A 16,079-nucleotide genomic window follows, 5' to 3' on the forward strand; every position below is an offset into this window, starting at 1 on the left:
TGTCTCTCTCTCTCTCTCTCTGTCTCTCTTTCTCTCTCTCTCTCTCTGTCTCTCTCTCTGTGTGTCTCTCTCTCTCTCTCTCTCTGTGTGTCTCTCTCTCTCTCTGTCTCTCTCTCTCTGTGTCTCTCTCTCTCTCTGTGTGTGTGTCTCTCTCTCTCTCTCTGTGTGTGTGTCTCTCTCTCTCTCTCTCTCTCTGTGTGTCTCTCTCTCTCTGTGTGTCTCTCTCTCTCTGTGTGTCTCTCTCTCTCTCTCTCTCTGTCTCTGTGTGTGTCTCTCTCTCTCTGTGTGTCTCTCTCTCTCTGTGTGTCTCTCTCTCTCTCTGTGTCTCTCTCTCTCTCTGTGTGTCTCTCTGTGTGTCTCTCTCTCTCTGTGTGTGTCTCTCTCTGTGTGTGTCTCTCTCTCTCTGTGTCTCTGTATCTCTGTCTCTCTCTGTGTGTCTCTCTCTCTCTCTGTGTGTCTCTCTCTCTCTCTCTCTCTCTCTCTCTCTGTGTGTGTCTCTCAATTCAATTCAAGGGCTTTATTGGCATGAGAAACATGTGTTAACATTGCCAAAGCAAGTAAGGTAGATAATATATAAAGTGAAATAAACAATAAAAATTAACAGTAGACATCACACATACAGAAGTTTTCTCTCTCTCTGTGTGTCTCTCTATCTCTGTGTGTCTCTCTATCTCTGTGTGTCTCTCTATCTCTGTGTGTCTCTCTATCTCTGTGTGTCTCTCTCTCTCTGTCTCTCTGTGTGTCTCTCTGTGTGTCTCTCTGTCTCTCTCTCTGTCTCTCTCTCTGTCTCTCTCTCTGTCTCTCTCTCTCTCTCTCTCTGTGTCTCTCTCTCTCTCTGTCTCTCTCTGTCTCTCTGTGTCTGTCTCTGACACTTTTTGGGGGGAAGACATGATATACAGTACCAGTGAAAAGTCAGTTTGGACACCTACTTATTCCAGGGTTTTTCTTCATTTATTTTTACTATTTTCTACATTGTAGAATAATAGTGAAGACATCAACACTATGAAATAACACATATGGAATCATGTAGTAACCAAAAAAGTGTTAAACAAATCCATTTTCTTTTTATACTTGAGATTCTTCAAAGTAGCCACCCTTTGCCTTGATGACCGTTTCTTGGTAAAAATAAAGACAACTGCTTGAATGAGTTGGTGTGTCCAACCGTTTGACTGGTACTGCATGTCTTGGAAACTGACCGTTTATCCCGTCAATATTGGGAACGTTGCAGCACACATCCAATGTCAGTAGAACCCCACACACAGGGCAGGTACACATTCACTCTGCCGAGTCACCCGAACCTCAACGAACCTCACCCGAACTTAAGCTGATCTTACCCTAAGCTGAACCTGAACTTAACCCGAACCTCAACCCGAACTTAAGCAGATCTTACCCTAACCCGAACCTCAACTTAACCCGAACCTCAACTTAACCCGAACTGAAGCTGATCTTACCCTAAACTGAACCTCAACTTAACCCGAACCTCAACTTAACCCGAACTGAAGCTGATCTTACCCTAAGCTGAACCTGAACTTAACCCGAACCTCAACTTAACCCGAACTGAAGCTGATCTTACCCTAAGCTGAACCTCAACTTAACCCGAACCTCAACTTAACCCGAACTGAAGCTGATCTTACCCTAAACTGAACCTCAACTTAACCCCGAACCTCAACTTAACCCGAACTGAAGCTGATCTTACCCTAAGCTGAACCTGAACTTAACCCGAACCTCAACTTAACCCGAACTGAAGCTGATCTTACCCTAAGCTGAACCTGAACTTAACCCGAACCTCAACTCGAACTTAAGCTGATCTTACCCTAAGCTGAACCTGAACTTAACCCGAACCTCAACTTAACCCGAACTGAAGCTGATCTTACCCTAAACTGAACCTCAACTTAACCCGAACCTCAACTTAACCCGAACCTCAACTTAACCCGAACCTCAACTTAACCCGAACCTCAACTTAACCCGAACCTGAACTTAACCCGAACCTCAACTTAACCCCGAACCTCAACTTAACCCCGAACCTCAACTTAACCCCGAACCTCAACTTAACCCCGAACCTCAACTTAACCCGAACCTCAACTTAACCCCGAACCTCAACTTAACCCCGAACCTCAACTTAACCCGAACCTCAACTTAACCCCGAACCTCAACTTAACCCGAACCTCAACTTAACCCGAACATCAACTTAACCCGAACCTCAACTTAACCCCGAACCTCAACTTAACCCCGAACCTCAACTTAACCCGAACCTCAACTTAACCCGAACCTCAACCCGAACTTAAGCAGATCTTACCCTAACCCGAACCTCAACTTAACCCGAACCTCAACTTAACCCGAACCTGAACGTCACCCGAACCTCAACTTAACCCCGAACCTGAACTTAACCCGAACCTCAACTTAACCCGAACCTCAACTTAACCCGAAGCTCAACTTAACCCGAACCTCAACTTAACCCGAACCTCAACCCGAACTTAAGCAGATCTTACCCTAACCCGAACCTCAACTTAACCCGAACCTCAACTTAACCCGAACCTGAACGTCACCCGAACCTCAACTTAACCCCGAACCTCAACTTAACCCCGAACCTCAACTTAACCCCGAACCTCAACTTAACCCGAAGCTCTTTGTCTCCAGGTCCATAAAGGACATACAGTCTGGCTGATGAAAGACTGTTTCTACACTCCGATTTTAACTTCACCCTCCTTCAGGGTTGATGTGTTCTGCGCCGCCCGCAGAGTCATTATATTATATTAAAAGGGAACTTTTTTTTTCATTTAATAGAACAGGCTTTTCAAATTCCATGTTCGTGCACAATTTCTACTTGAAATATCAAAAGGCAGTCTTGTGGTGGACCCGACTCAACTACTGCCTCTCTGTCTCAGGGCCATAATCGCATCATCGCCTACAGCCGACCCATCTACTTCTGTCTGTGCTGCGTGTTGATCTGGATGTTGGATTACGTCAGTGACAGAACCGGTTCAGCCCGGTTCACCCTGTATGGTGTCGCCGTCACCAGCTCCCTGGTTCTGTCCTCTGCCAGGGACCTCGTCATCGGTGAGACAACAGTACATGAATATGTTAGAATATGAATAGGGCCAGTCTGATCTTAACACACAATCACGAACACCTGTATGACACATTTATAGATATTTTTAGTTGTTGTTGCTGAATGTTTTGGCTACTTTGACACAGGGAGGTTTTTAGTCAATTCTGTTCCTGTGTTTTTTTTTCCCCTGTTCTCGTTCCTCTGTAGTGTTCACTCTGTGCTTTCCTGTCGTGTTCTTCGTGGGGCTCCTCCCCCAGGTCAACACCTTCGTCATGTACCTCTTTGAGCAGTTGGATATCCACGTGTTCGGGGGCAACGGTCAGTGTGAATTTATTCATATAAATTCAATACATGTAGACAGTTACACATTACATTACAATCTAAATGCTCTCTGCTGTCTCACTGCTAAGGGCTCTTTTGACCTTTCTTGTAAGTTGTGGGAAACTTAAACACGTCGTTTTAAACATTCTGACGTGATACACACACAGAGAGAGGGGAGGGAGAGATGGGTTTTCGTTGCACCAAATGTCCAATCCACTATTGTGACGTGTTGCTGACCTCCTCTTCTCCACCTGCTTCCCCCACACAGCCTCCACCAGCCTTCTGTCATCGCTCTACAGTGTCCTGCGAAGCGCGGTCACCGTGGCCCTGCTCTACGGCCTCTGCTACGGGGCCCTAAAGGTCAGAACCATCCTCTCATCCCTGTGTGGTTCTGCGGTTCTAACCCCTCTCTGTTCCTCTAACAGGAGACCTGGGAACCATCCTCTCATCCCTGTGTGGTTCTCGTTGTTCTGCGGTTCTAACCCCTCTATGTTCCTCTAACAGGAGACCTGGGAACCATCCTCTCATCCCTGTGTGGTTCTGCGGTTCTAACCCCTCTCTGTTCCTCTAACAGGAGACCTGGGAACCTCAGCACATCCCTGTGTTGTTCTCGTTGTTCTGCGGTCTCCTGGTGGCGTTCTCCTACCATCTGAGCCGTCAGAGCAGTGACCCCTCTGTCCTGATGTGAGTCTATCCTCCAGGACTTCCGCTTCTAACACATATTTCTACATGCAACAACTCCACTCTTCTCTGGGACTTGATGACCTTTGACCTCCCTGGACTATATTGGTTTTAACCAGTGGTTTGGACTGCGTTTCCACTGACCTCCTTGACCCCTTTTCCACAGATCCTTGGTGCATTCCAAGCTTCTGCCCAACATGAAAGAAAAGAACTCAGAAGATCCCCTGTCTGAGGTGCAGGATCCTTTACCCGAGAAACTCAGGGGTTCTGTGGTGAGTAGTTAGTCAGTTAGTTAGTTAGTTAGTTAGTTAGTCTGAGGTGCAGGATCCTTTACCCGAGAAACTCAGGGGTTCTGTGGTGAGTTAGTTAGTTAGTCAGTTAGTTAGTTAGTTAGTTAGTCAGCCAGTCAGTCAGTCAGTCAGTTAGTTAGTTAGTTAGTTGTCTGAGGTGCAGTATCCTTTACCCGAGAAACTCAGGGGTTCTGTGGTGAGTAGTTAGTCAGTCAGTTAGTCAGTTAGTTAGTTAGTCAGTTAGTCAGTTAGTTAGTTAGTTAGTTAGTCAGCCAGTCAGTCAGTCAGTCAGTTAGTTAGTTAGTTAGTTAGTTAGTTGTCTGAGGTGCAGGATCCTTTACCCGAGAAACTCAGGGGTTCTGTGGTGAGTTAGTTAGTTAGTTAGTTAGTCAGTTAGTTAGTTAGTTAGTCAGCCAGTCAGTCAGTCAGTTAGTTAGTTAGTTAGTTAGTTAGTTGTCTGAGGTGCAGTATCCTTTACCCGAGAAACTCAGGGGTTCTGTGGTGAGTAGTTAGTCAGTTAGTTAGTTAGTCAGTTAGTCAGTTAGTCAGTTAGTTAGTCAGTTAGTCAGTTAGTCAGTTAGTTAGTTGTCTGAGGTGCAGGATCCGTTACCCGAGAAACTCAGAGGGGTTCTGTGGTGAGTAGTTAGTCAGTTAGTTAGTCAGTTAGTCAGTTAGTCAGTTAGTTAGTTAGTTAGTCAGTTAGTCAGTTAGTCAGTTAGTTAGTTGTCTGAGGTGCAGGATCCGTTACCCGAGAAACTCAGGGGTTCTGTGGTGAGTAGTTAGTCAGTCAGTTAGTCAGTTAGTCAGTTAGTTAGTTAGTTAGTTAGTTAGTCTGAGGTGCAGGATCCGTTACCCGAGAAACTCAGGGGTTCTGTGGTGAGTAGTTAGTCAGTTAGTTAGTTAGTTAGTTAGTTAGTTGTCTGAGGTGCAGTATCCTTTACCCGAGAAACTCAGGGGTTCTGTGGTGAGTAGTTAGTCAGTCAGTTAGTCAGTTAGTTAGTTAGTTAGTTGTCTGAGGTGCAGGATCCGTTACCCGAGAAACTCAGGGGTTCTGTGGTGAGTAGTTAGTCAGTTAGTTAGTCAGTTAGTCAGTTAGTCAGTTAGTTAGTTAGTCAGTTAGTCAGTTAGTCAGTTAGTTAGTTGTCTGAGGTGCAGGATCCGTTACCCGAGAAACTCAGGGGTTCTGTGGTGAGTAGTTAGTCAGTCAGTTAGTCAGTTAGTTAGTTAGTTACTTAGTTAGTTGTCTGAGGTGCAGGATCCGTTACCCGAGAAACTCAGGGGTTCTGTGGTGAGTAGTTAGTTAGTTAGTTAGTTAGTTACTTAGTTAGTTGTCTGAGGTGCAGGATCCTTTACCCGAGAAACTCAGGGGTTCTGTGGTGAGTAGTTAGTCAGTCAGTTAGTCAGTTAGTTAGTCAGTTAGTTAGTCAGTCAGTTAGTTAGTTAGTCAGTTAGTTGTCTGAGGTGCAGGATCCGTTACCCGAGAAACTCAGGGGTTCTGTGGTGAGTAGTTAGTTAGTTAGTTAGTCAGTTAGTTAGTCAGTCAGTTAGTTGTCTGAGGTGCAGGATCCGTTACCCGAGAAACTCAGGGGTTCTGTGGTGAGTTAGTTAGTTAGTTAGTTAGTTACTTAGTTAGTTGTCTGAGGTGCAGGATCCTTTACCCGAGAAACTCAGGGGTTCTGTGGTTAGTTAGTCAGTTAGTTAGTCAGTTAGTTAGTTAGTCAGTCAGTTAGTTAGTTAGTCAGTTAGTTGTCTGAGGTGCAGGATCCGTTACCCGAGAAACTCAGGGGTTCTGTGGTGAGTTAGTTAGTTAGTTAGTCAGTTAGTTAGTCAGTTAGTTAGTCAGTTAGTTAGTCAGTCAGTTAGTCAGTCAGTTAGTCAGTCAGTTAGTTAGTTAGTCAGTTAGTTGTCTGAGGTGCAGGATCCGTTACCGAGAAACTCAGGGGTTCTGTGGTGAGTAGTTAGTTAGTCAGTTAGTCAGTTAGTCAGTTAGTTAGTCAGTTAGTTAGTCAGTCAGTTAGTTAGTTAGTCAGTTAGTTGTCTGAGGTGCAGGATCCTTTACCGAGAAACTCAGGGGTTCTGTGGTGAGTAGTTAGTTAGTTAGTCAGTTAGTTAGTTAGTCAGTTAGTTAGTTAGTCAGTTAGTTGTCTGAGGTGCAGGATCCGTTACCGAGAAACTCAGGGGTTCTGTGGTGAGTAGTTAGTCAGTCAGTTAGTTAGTCAGTTAGTCAGTTAGTTAGTTAGTTAGTTAGTCTGAGGTGCAGGATCCGTTACCCGAGAAACTCAGGGGTTCTGTGGTGAGTAGTTAGTTAGTTAGTCAGTTAGTCAGTTAGTCAGTTAGTTAGTTAGTTAGTTAGTCAGTTAGTTAGTTAGTCAGTTAGTTGTCTGAGGTGCAGGATCCTTTACCCGATAAACTCAGGGGTTCTGTGGTTAGTTAGTTAGTTAGTTAGTTAGTTAGTTAGTTAGTCAGTCAGTCAGTCAGTTAGTTAGTTAGTCAGTTAGTTAGTTAGTTAGTTAGTTAGTTAGTCTGAGGTGCAGGATCCTTTACCCGAGAAACTCAGGGGTTCTGTGGTGAGTAGTTAGTTAGTTAGTTAGTTGTCTGAGATGCAGAGCCCTCATCCTAAAAAGCTAGTGTTCTGTAGTAGGTGGTTGTTGTAATATTGACTGGTTCTAATCAGGCCTCATTATCGAGTCTTTGTAAATCCACCCCCCCCCCTGTCTCCTAACCCTCCCCTCTCTGTCTCTAGGCCGTAGACCCTCCTCTCTGTCTCCTAACCCTCCCTCTCTGTCTCCTAACCCTCCCTCTCTGTCTCTAGGCCGTAGGCCCTCCTCTCTGTCTCCTAACCCTCCCCTCTCTGTCTCTAGGCCGTAGGCCCTCCTCTCTGTCTCCTGACCCTCCCTCTCTGTCTCCTAACCCTCCCTCTCTGTCTCCTAACCCTCCCGCTCTGTCTCCCAACCCCCCTGTCTCCTAAACCCCCCCCCCCCTGTCTCCTAACCCTCCCTCTCTGTCTCTAGGCCGTAGGCCCTCCCTCTCTGTCTCCTAACCCTCCCTCTCTGTCTCCTAACCCTCCCTCTCTGTCTCCTAACCCTCCCTCTCTGTCTCCTAACCCTCCCTCTCTGTCTCCTAACCCTCCCTCTCTGTCTCCTAACCCTCCCTCTCTGTCTCTAGGCCGTAGGCCCTCCTCTCTGTCTCCTAACCCTCCCTCTCTGTCTCCTAACCCTCCCTCTCTGTCTCCTAACCCTCCCTCTCTGTCTCCTAACCCTCCCTCTCTGTCTCCAGGCCGTAGGCCCTCCTCTCTGTCTCCTAACCCTCCCTCTCTGTCTCCCAACCCTCCCTCTCTGTCTCCTAACCCCCCCCTGTCTCCTAACCCTCCCTCTCTGTCTCTAGGCCGTAGGCCCTCCTCTCTGTCTCCTAACCCTCCCTCTCTGTCTCCTAACCCTCCATCTCTGTCTCCTAACCCTCCCTCTCTGTCTCCTAACCCTCCCCTCTCTGTCTCTAGGCCGTAGGCCCTCCTCTCTGTCTCCTAACCCTCCCTCTCTGTCTCCTAACCCTCCCTCTCTGTCTCCTAACCCTCCCTCTCTGTCTCCTAACCCTCCCTCTCTGTCTCTAGGCCGTAGGCCCTCCTCTCTGTCTCCTAACCCTCCCTCTCTGTCTCCTAACCCCCCCCCGTCTCCTAACCCTCCCTCTCTGTCTCTAACCCTAGGCCCCCTCCCTGTCTCCTAACCCTCCCTCTCTGTCTCCTAACCCTCCCTCTCTGTCTCCTAACCCTCCCTCTCTGTCTCCTAACCCTCCCTCTCTGTCTCCTAACCCTCCCTCTCTGTCTCCTAACCCTCCCTCTCTGTCTCCTAACCCTCCATCTCTGTCTCCTAACCCTCCCTCTCTGTCTCCTAACCCTCCCTCTCTGTCTCCTAACCCTCCCTCTCTGTCTCCTAACCCTCCCTCTCTGTCTCCTAACCCTCCCTCTCTGTCTCCTAACCCTCCTGTAATGTCTCTAGGCCGTAGGCCCTCCTCTCTGTCTCCTAACCCTCCCTCTCTGTCTCCTAACCCTCCCTCTCTGTCTCCTAACCCTCCCTCTCTGTCTCCTAACCCTCCCTCTCTGTCTCCTAACCCTCCTGTAATGTCTCAAGGCCGTTGACCAAGGATGTGTTATTCCAAACCTTACTGTTCTGACGTCAGGCATCAATATCAACCACCTCTGGTTCTCGCCTGGTCTCAGATCTGTTAGTGTTGGCTCACAGTCCATGTCTGTCTGTCTGTCCTCTCCTCCTAACCCAACTGTCCTCCTGTCTGTCCTCTCCTCCTAACCCAACTGTCCTCCTGTCTGTCCTGTCCTCCTAACCCAACTGTCCTCCTGTCTGTCCTCTCCTCCTAACCCAACTGTCCTCCTGTCTGTCCTCTCCTCCTAACCCAACTGTCCTCCTGTCTGTCCTCTCCTCCTAACCCAACTGTCCTCCTGTCTGTCCTCTCCTCCTAACCCAACTGTCCTCCTGTCTGTCCTCTCCTCCTAACCCAACTGTCCTCCTGTCTCTGTCCTCTCCTCCTAACCCAACTGTCCTCCTGTCTGTCTGTCCTCTCCTCCTAACCCAACTGTCCTCCTGTCTGTCTGTCCTCTCCTCCTAACCCAACTGCCCTCCTGTCTGTCTGTCCTCTCCTCCTAACCCAACTGTCCTCCTGTCTGTCTGTCCTCTCCTCCTAACCCAACTGTCCTCCTGTCTGTCTGTCCTCTCCTCCTAACCCAACTGTCCTCCTGTCTGTCTGTCCTCTCCTCCTAACCCAACTGTCCTCCTGTCTGTCTGTCCTCTCCTCCTAACCCAACTGTCCTCCTGTCTGTCTGTCCTCTCCTCCTAACCCAACTGTCCTCCTGTCTGTCTGTCCTCTCCTCCTAACCCAACTGTCCTCCTGTCTGTCTGTCCTCTCCTCCTAACCCAACTGTCCTCCTGTCTGTCTGTCCTCTCCTCCTAACCCAACTGTCCTCCTGTCTGTCTGTCCTCTCCTCCTAACCCAACTGTCCTCCTGTCTGTCTGTCCTCTCCTCCTAACCCAACTGTCCTCCTGTCTGTCTGTCCTCTCCTCCGAACCCAACTGTCCTCCTGTCTGTCCTCTCCTCCTAACCCAACTGTCCTCCTGTCTGTCTGTCCTCTCCTCCTAACCCAACTGTCCTCCTGTCTGTCTGTCCTCTCCTCCGAACCCAACTGTCCTCCTGTCTGTCCTCTCCTCCTAACCCAACTGTCCTCCTGTCTGTCTGTCCTCTCCTCCTAACCCAACTGTCCTCCTGTCTGTCCCCTCCTCCTAACCCAACTGTCCTCCTGTCTGTCCCCTCCTCCTAACCCAACTGTCCTCCTGTCTGTCCCCTCCTCCTAACCCAACTGTCCTCCTGTCTGTCTGTCCTCTCCTCCTAACCCAACTGTCCTCCTGTCTGTCCCCTCCTCCTAACCCAACTGTCCTCCTGTCTGTCCCCTCCTCCTAACCCAACTGTCCTGTCTGTCCTCTCCTCCTAACCCAACTGTCCTCCTGTCTGTCCTCTCCTCCTAACCCAACTGTCCTCCTGTCTGTCCTCTCCTCCTAACCCAACTGTCCTCCTGTCTGTCCTCTCCTCCGAACCCAACTGTCCTCCTGTCTGTCCTCTCCTCCTAACCCGACTGTCCTCCTGTCTGTCTGTCCTCTCCTCCTAACCCGACTGTCCTCCTGTCTGTCTGTCCTCTCCTCCTAACCCGACTGTCCTCCTGTCTGTCTGTCCTCTCCTCCTAACCCGACTGTCCTCCTGTCTGTCTGTCCTCTCCTCCTAACCCGACTGTCCTCCTGTCTGTCTGTCCTCTCCTCCTAACCCGACTGTCCTCCTGTCTGTCTGTCCTCTCCTCCTAACCCGACTGTCCTCCTGTCTGTCTGTCCTCTCCTCCTAACCCGACTGTCCTCCTGTCTGTCTGTCCTCTCCTCCTAACCCGAATGTCCTCCTGTCTGTCTGTCCTCTCCTCCTAACCCGAATGTCCTCCTGTCTGTCTGTCCTCTCCTCCTAACCCGAATGTCCTCCTGTCTGTCTGTCCTCTCCTCCTAACCCGAATGTCCTCCTGTCTGTCTGTCCTCTCCTCCTAACCCGAATGTCCTCCTGTCTGTCTGTCCTCTCCTCCTAACCCGAATGTCCTCCTGTCTGTCTGTCCTCTCCTCCTAACCCGAATGTCCTCCTGTCTGTCTGTCCTCTCCTCCTAACCCGAATGTCCTCCTGTCTGTCCTCTCCTCCTAACCCGAATGTCCTCCTGTCTGTCCTCTCCTCCTAACCCGACTGTCCTCCTGTCTGTCCTCTCCTCCTAACCCGACTGTCCTCCTGTCTGTCCTCTCCTCCTAACCCGACTGTCCTCCTGTCTGTCCTCTCCTCCTAACCCGACTGTCCTCCTGTCTGTCCTCTCCTCCTAACCCGACTGTCCTCCTGTCTGTCCTCTCCTCCTAACCCGACTGTCCTCCTGTCTGTCCTCTCCTCCTAACCCGACTGTCCTCCTGTCTGTCCTCTCCTCCTAACCCGACTGTCCTCCCTGTCTGTCCTCTCCTCCTAACCCGACTGTCCTCCTGTCTGTCCTCTCCTCCCTAACCCGACTGTCCTCCTGTCTGTCCTCTCCTCCTAACCCGACTGTCCTCCTGTCTGTCCTCTCCTCCTAACCCGACTGTCCTCCTGTCTGTCCTCTCCTCCTAACCCGACTGTCCTCCTGTCTGTCCTCTCCTCCTAACCCGACTGTCCTCCTGTCTGTCCTCTCCTCCTAACCCGACTGTCCTCCTGTCTGTCCTCTCCTCCTAACCCGACTGTCCTCCTGTCTGTCCTCTCCTCCTAACCCGACTGTCCTCCTGTCTGTCCTCTCCTCCTAACCCGACTGTCCTCCTGTCTGTCCTCTCCTCCTAACCCGACTGTCCTCCTGTCTGTCCTCTCCTCCTAACCCGACTGTCCTCCTGTCTGTCCTCTCCTCCTAACCCGACTGTCCTCCTGTCTGTCCTCTCCTCCCTAACCCGACTGTCCTCCTGTCTGTCCTCTCCTCCTAACCCGACTGTCCTCCTGTCTGTCCTCTCCTCCCAACCCGACTGTCCTCCTGTCTGTCCTCTCCTCCTAACCCGACTCCTCCTGTCTGTCCTCTCCTCCTAACCCGACTGTCCTCCTGTCTGTCCTCTCTCCTCCTAACCCGACTGTCCTCCCTGTCTGTCCTCTCCTCCTAACCCGACTGTCCTCCTGTCTGTCCTCTCCTCCTAACCCGACTGTCCTCCTGTCTGTCCTCTCCTCCTAACCCGACTGTCCTCCTGTCTGTCCTCTCCTCCTAACCCGACTGTCCTCCTGTCTGTCCTCTCCTCCTAACCCGACTGTCCTCCTGTCTGTCCTCTCCTCCTAACCCGACTGTCCTCCTGTCTGTCCTCTCCTCCTAACCCGACTGTCCTCCTGTCTGTCCTCTCCTCCTAACCCGACTGTCCTCCTGTCTGTCCTCTCCTCCTAACCCGACTGTCCTCCTGTCTGTCCTCTCCTCCTAACCCGACTGTCCTCCTGTCTGTCCTCTCCTCCCTAACCCGACTGTCCTCCTGTCTGTCCTCTCCTCCTAACCCGACTGTCCTCCTGTCTGTCCTCTCCTCCTAACCCGACTGTCCTCCTGTCTGTCCTCTCCTCCTAACCCGACTGTCCTCCTGTCTGTCCTCTCCTCCTAACCCGACTGTCCTCCTGTCTGTCCTCTCCTCCTAACCCGACTGTCCTCCTGTCTGTCTGTCCTCTCCTCCTAACCCGACTGTCCTCCTGTCTGTCTGTCCTCTCCTCCTAACCCGACTGTCCTCCTGTCTGTCCCCCAGAGTGAGCGTCTTCATTCCGACCTGATAGTCTGCGTTGTCATCGGCGTCCTCTACTTTGCCATCCACGTCAGCACCATGTTCATCGTTCTGCAGGTACAGTAGAGCTCTGCAGCGTTAATCTCTTGCCGTTGTGCCCTTGAGCAGGGCACTAAACTGCTTTGGGGACGTTGTGATGTACCTGGTTTCCAACCTCTTTGGTTGTCAGGCAGTTGAGTTGGAAGATAAATGCCTAATAAGAAAATTTGACAAAGTAGAATTTTTGTTCTATCACCATGTATAACATATTTAACTCATCATCTCTCCCTCCCTGTCCCACCATCTGTCTCTCTCCTCTTCTCCATCACTCTTCTCTCTTCTCCCCCTCTCTCTTCTCCCTTCTCTCTTCTCTACTCCTCTCCCCCAATCTTCTCTCTTCTCCCCCTCTCTCTTCTCTCTCCTCTCCCCCAATCTTCTCTCTTCTCCCCCCTCTCTTCTCCCCTCTCTCTTCTCCCCCTCTCTCTTCTCTCTTCTCCCCCTCTCCTCTTCTCTCCCTCTCTTCTCACCCCTCTCTTCTCCCCCCCTCTCTCTCCCTCCCTGTCCCACCATCTGTCTCTCTCCTCTTCTCCATCACTCTTCTCTCTTCTCCCCCTCTCTCTTCTCCCCCTCTCTCTTCTCTACTCCTCTCCCCCAATCTTCTCTCTTCTCCCCCTCTCTCTCTCTCTCCTCTCCCCCAATCTTCTCTCTTCTTCCCCTCTCTCTTCTTCCCCCTCTCTTCTCCCCCCTCTCTTCTCCCCCTCTCTTCTCCCCCCCTCTCTCTCTCCCTCCCTGTCCCACCATCTGTCTCTCTTCTCTCCCCTCTCTTCTCTCCCCTCCCTGCTGACCACCATAGCCGTTCCTGAGCTACGTGCTGTATTCTCTACTAGGAGCGGTGGGCCTGCTGACACATTACCTGCTGCCTCAGGTCCGCAAGCAGCTACCCTGGTACTGCTTCTCACACCCACTGCTCAAGACTAGGGAGTATTACCAGTTTGAGGTCAGAGGTAAGACACCATGAATACCCCACATCCCTGAATACCCCACGCCCCCACATAGCCCACGCCCCCTGAATAGCCCACGCCCCCCACATAGCCCACGCCCCCACATAGCCCACGCCCCCACATAGCCCACCCCCACATAGCCCACGCCCCCCACATAGCCCACGCCCCCACATAGCCCACGCCCCCACATAGCCCACGCCCCCACATAGCCCACGCCCCCACATAGCCCACGCCCCCCCACATAGCCCACGCCCCCACATAGCCCACGCCCCCACATAGCCCACGCCCCACATAGCCCACGCCCCCACATAGCCCACGCCCCCCACAGCCCACGCCCCCCACATAGCCACGCCCCCCACATAGCCCACGCCCCCACATAGCCCACGCCCCCCACATAGCCCACGCCCCCCCACATAGCCCACGCCCCCACATAGCCCCCCCCACATAGCCCACGCCCCCCCACATAGCCCACGCCCCCACATAGCCCACGCCCCCACATAGCCCACGCCCCCCACATACCCCACGCCCCCACATAGCCCACGCCCCCCCACATAGCCCACGCCCCCACATACCCCACGCCCCCACATACCCCACGCCCCCCAATACCCGACTGTCTTTCCTGCTGTCAGTTAACATTTTAGGGGCCATTTTAACAGACCTGCATATTAACCAGAACTATGTTCAAGGGAGTTTCAATTCAAAGTGTTTTTTTCTTCCAGGAGTAGGATGAGCCTCCGCCTCCGGGAAACTGGTCCGATGTAGCCACGTTGCTAACTGACTGACCAAACCCTTTGTTTGTTTGTTTTGTTTTGTTTTTGTAGGCGCGGCCCATGTGATGTGGTTTGAGAAGCTCTATGTGTGGCTGCTGTTCTTCGAGAAGAACATTCTGTATCCCTTGGTCATCCTCAACGTGCTGAGTGGTAGCGCCAGGGATCTGGCCAGTCCTAGGAAACTGGACACGGAGTGAGTTGTCCACTTGGCTTTATCTCAAATGCCACCCTATACTCTAGTGCACTAGTTGTGACCTGGGCTCATAGGACTCCTATATAAGGGGGTCGGGGGGGGTGGAGTAGAGGTCTTCAAGGGTCCACGGAGTTGGAATCGTTACGATAGAGATACGCCATATGGAGAAATAACTCATTTACGAAAGACCCGTTTCTGAATGGACCCTGAAGACGGAGCAATCGGAGGAAAAGGGCCTTGTTACGGGGGGAGGGGGTGACCAAGAACCCGATGGTCACTCTGACAAGAGTTCCTGTGTGGAGATGAGAGAAGCTTCCAGAAGGACAACCATCTCTGCAGCTCTCCACCAATCAAACCTTTATGGTAGAGTGGCCAGACAGAAGCCACTCCTCAGTCTGTCTACAAACAGGCTCTCAAAGTGCTGGACAGGAAGTCCCATAGCCATCATCACTGTTACATCCTCAGGAAGCATGAGCTCCCGAGTTGGGAAAATCTGGTGCAATACACCGACGCATGTCTTGTATTCAAGATCCTAAACGGCCAGGCTCCTCCCCCTCCACTCAGTACTTCTGTTAAACAGAAAACCCAAACCTATGGCAGCAGATCCACAAGGTCTGCCATGAGAGGTGACTGTATAGTTCCCCTAAGGGAAAAACACCTTTAGTAAATCCTCTTTCTCTGTGAGAGCTTCCCATGTCTGGAATACACTGCCATCAGACACACATAACTGCACCACATATCACACTTTCACAAAATGCTTGAAGACATGGCTAAAGGTCAATCAGATTTGTGAACATGGTCCCTAGCTGTGTGTTGCCACTTTCCATGTTGTCTGTTGTCTGTAGCTTGTGAGGTGTGGAAACACTGTTGATTTTTGTTCTATGTTGCTCTGTGTGTATGCTATGTCTTGTCCTATGTTGCTCTGTGTGTATGCTATGTCTTGTCCTATGTTGCTCTGTGTGTATGCTATGTCTTGTCCTATGTTGCTCTGTGTGTATGCTATGTCTTGCTTGTTCTATGTTGCTTGTTCTATGTTGCTCTGTCTGTATTCTACGTCTTGCTTGTTCTATGTTGCTCTGTCTGTATGCTACGTCTTGCTTGTTCTATGTTGCTCTGTCTGTATTCTACGTCTTGCTTGTTCTATGTTGCTCTGTCTGTATTCTACATCTTGCTTGTTCTATGTTGCTCTGTCTGTATGCTATGTCTTGCTTGTTTTATGTTGCTCTGTCTGTATGCTACGTCTTGCTTGTTCTATGTTGCTCTGTCTGTATGCTATGTCTTGCTTGTTCTATGTTGCTCTGTCTGTATGCTATGTCTTGCTTGTTTTATGTTGCTCTGTCTGTATGCTATGTCTTGCTTGTTTTATGTTGCTCTGTCTGTATGCTACGTCTTGCTTGTTCTATGTTGCTCTGTCTGTATGCTACGTCTTGTTCTATGTTGCTCTGTCTGTATGCTACGTCTTGCTTGTTCTGTTGCTCTGTCTGTATGCTACGTCTTGTCCTATGTTGCTCTGTCTGTATGCTACGTCTTGCTTGTTCTATGTTGCTCTGTCTGTATGCTACGTCTTGTTCTATGTTGCTCTGTCTGTATGCTACGTCTTGCTTGTTCTATGTTGCTCTGTCTGTATGCTACGTCTTGTTCTATGTTGCTCTGTCTGTATGCTACGTAATGCTTGTTCTATGTTGTTCTGTCTGTATGCTACGTCTTGCTTGTTCTATGTTGTTCTGTCTGTATGCTATGTCTTGTTCTATGTTGCTCTGTCTGTATGCTACGTAATGCTTGTTCTATGTTGTTCTGTCTGTATGCTACGTAATGCTTGTTCTATGTTGTTCTGTCTGTATGCTATGTCTTGTTCTATGTTGCTCTGTCTGTATGCTATGTCTTGCTTGTTCTATGTTGCTCTGTCTGTATGCTACGTCTTGCTTGTTCTATGTTGCTCTGCGTGTGCTCACTG

General features: G+C 50.4%; 1 pseudogene; it reads left to right on the forward strand.

Annotated features, from left to right (window-relative positions):
- Positions 1–16,079, forward strand: part of LOC135530156 (pecanex-like protein 1) — a 116,548-nt pseudogene that overhangs the window by 44,163 nt on the left and 56,306 nt on the right.

Source organism: Oncorhynchus masou, unplaced genomic scaffold, assembly GCF_036934945.1.
Source record: "Oncorhynchus masou masou isolate Uvic2021 unplaced genomic scaffold, UVic_Omas_1.1 unplaced_scaffold_1278, whole genome shotgun sequence".
NCBI classification, from domain to species: domain Eukaryota; kingdom Metazoa; phylum Chordata; class Actinopteri; order Salmoniformes; family Salmonidae; genus Oncorhynchus; species Oncorhynchus masou.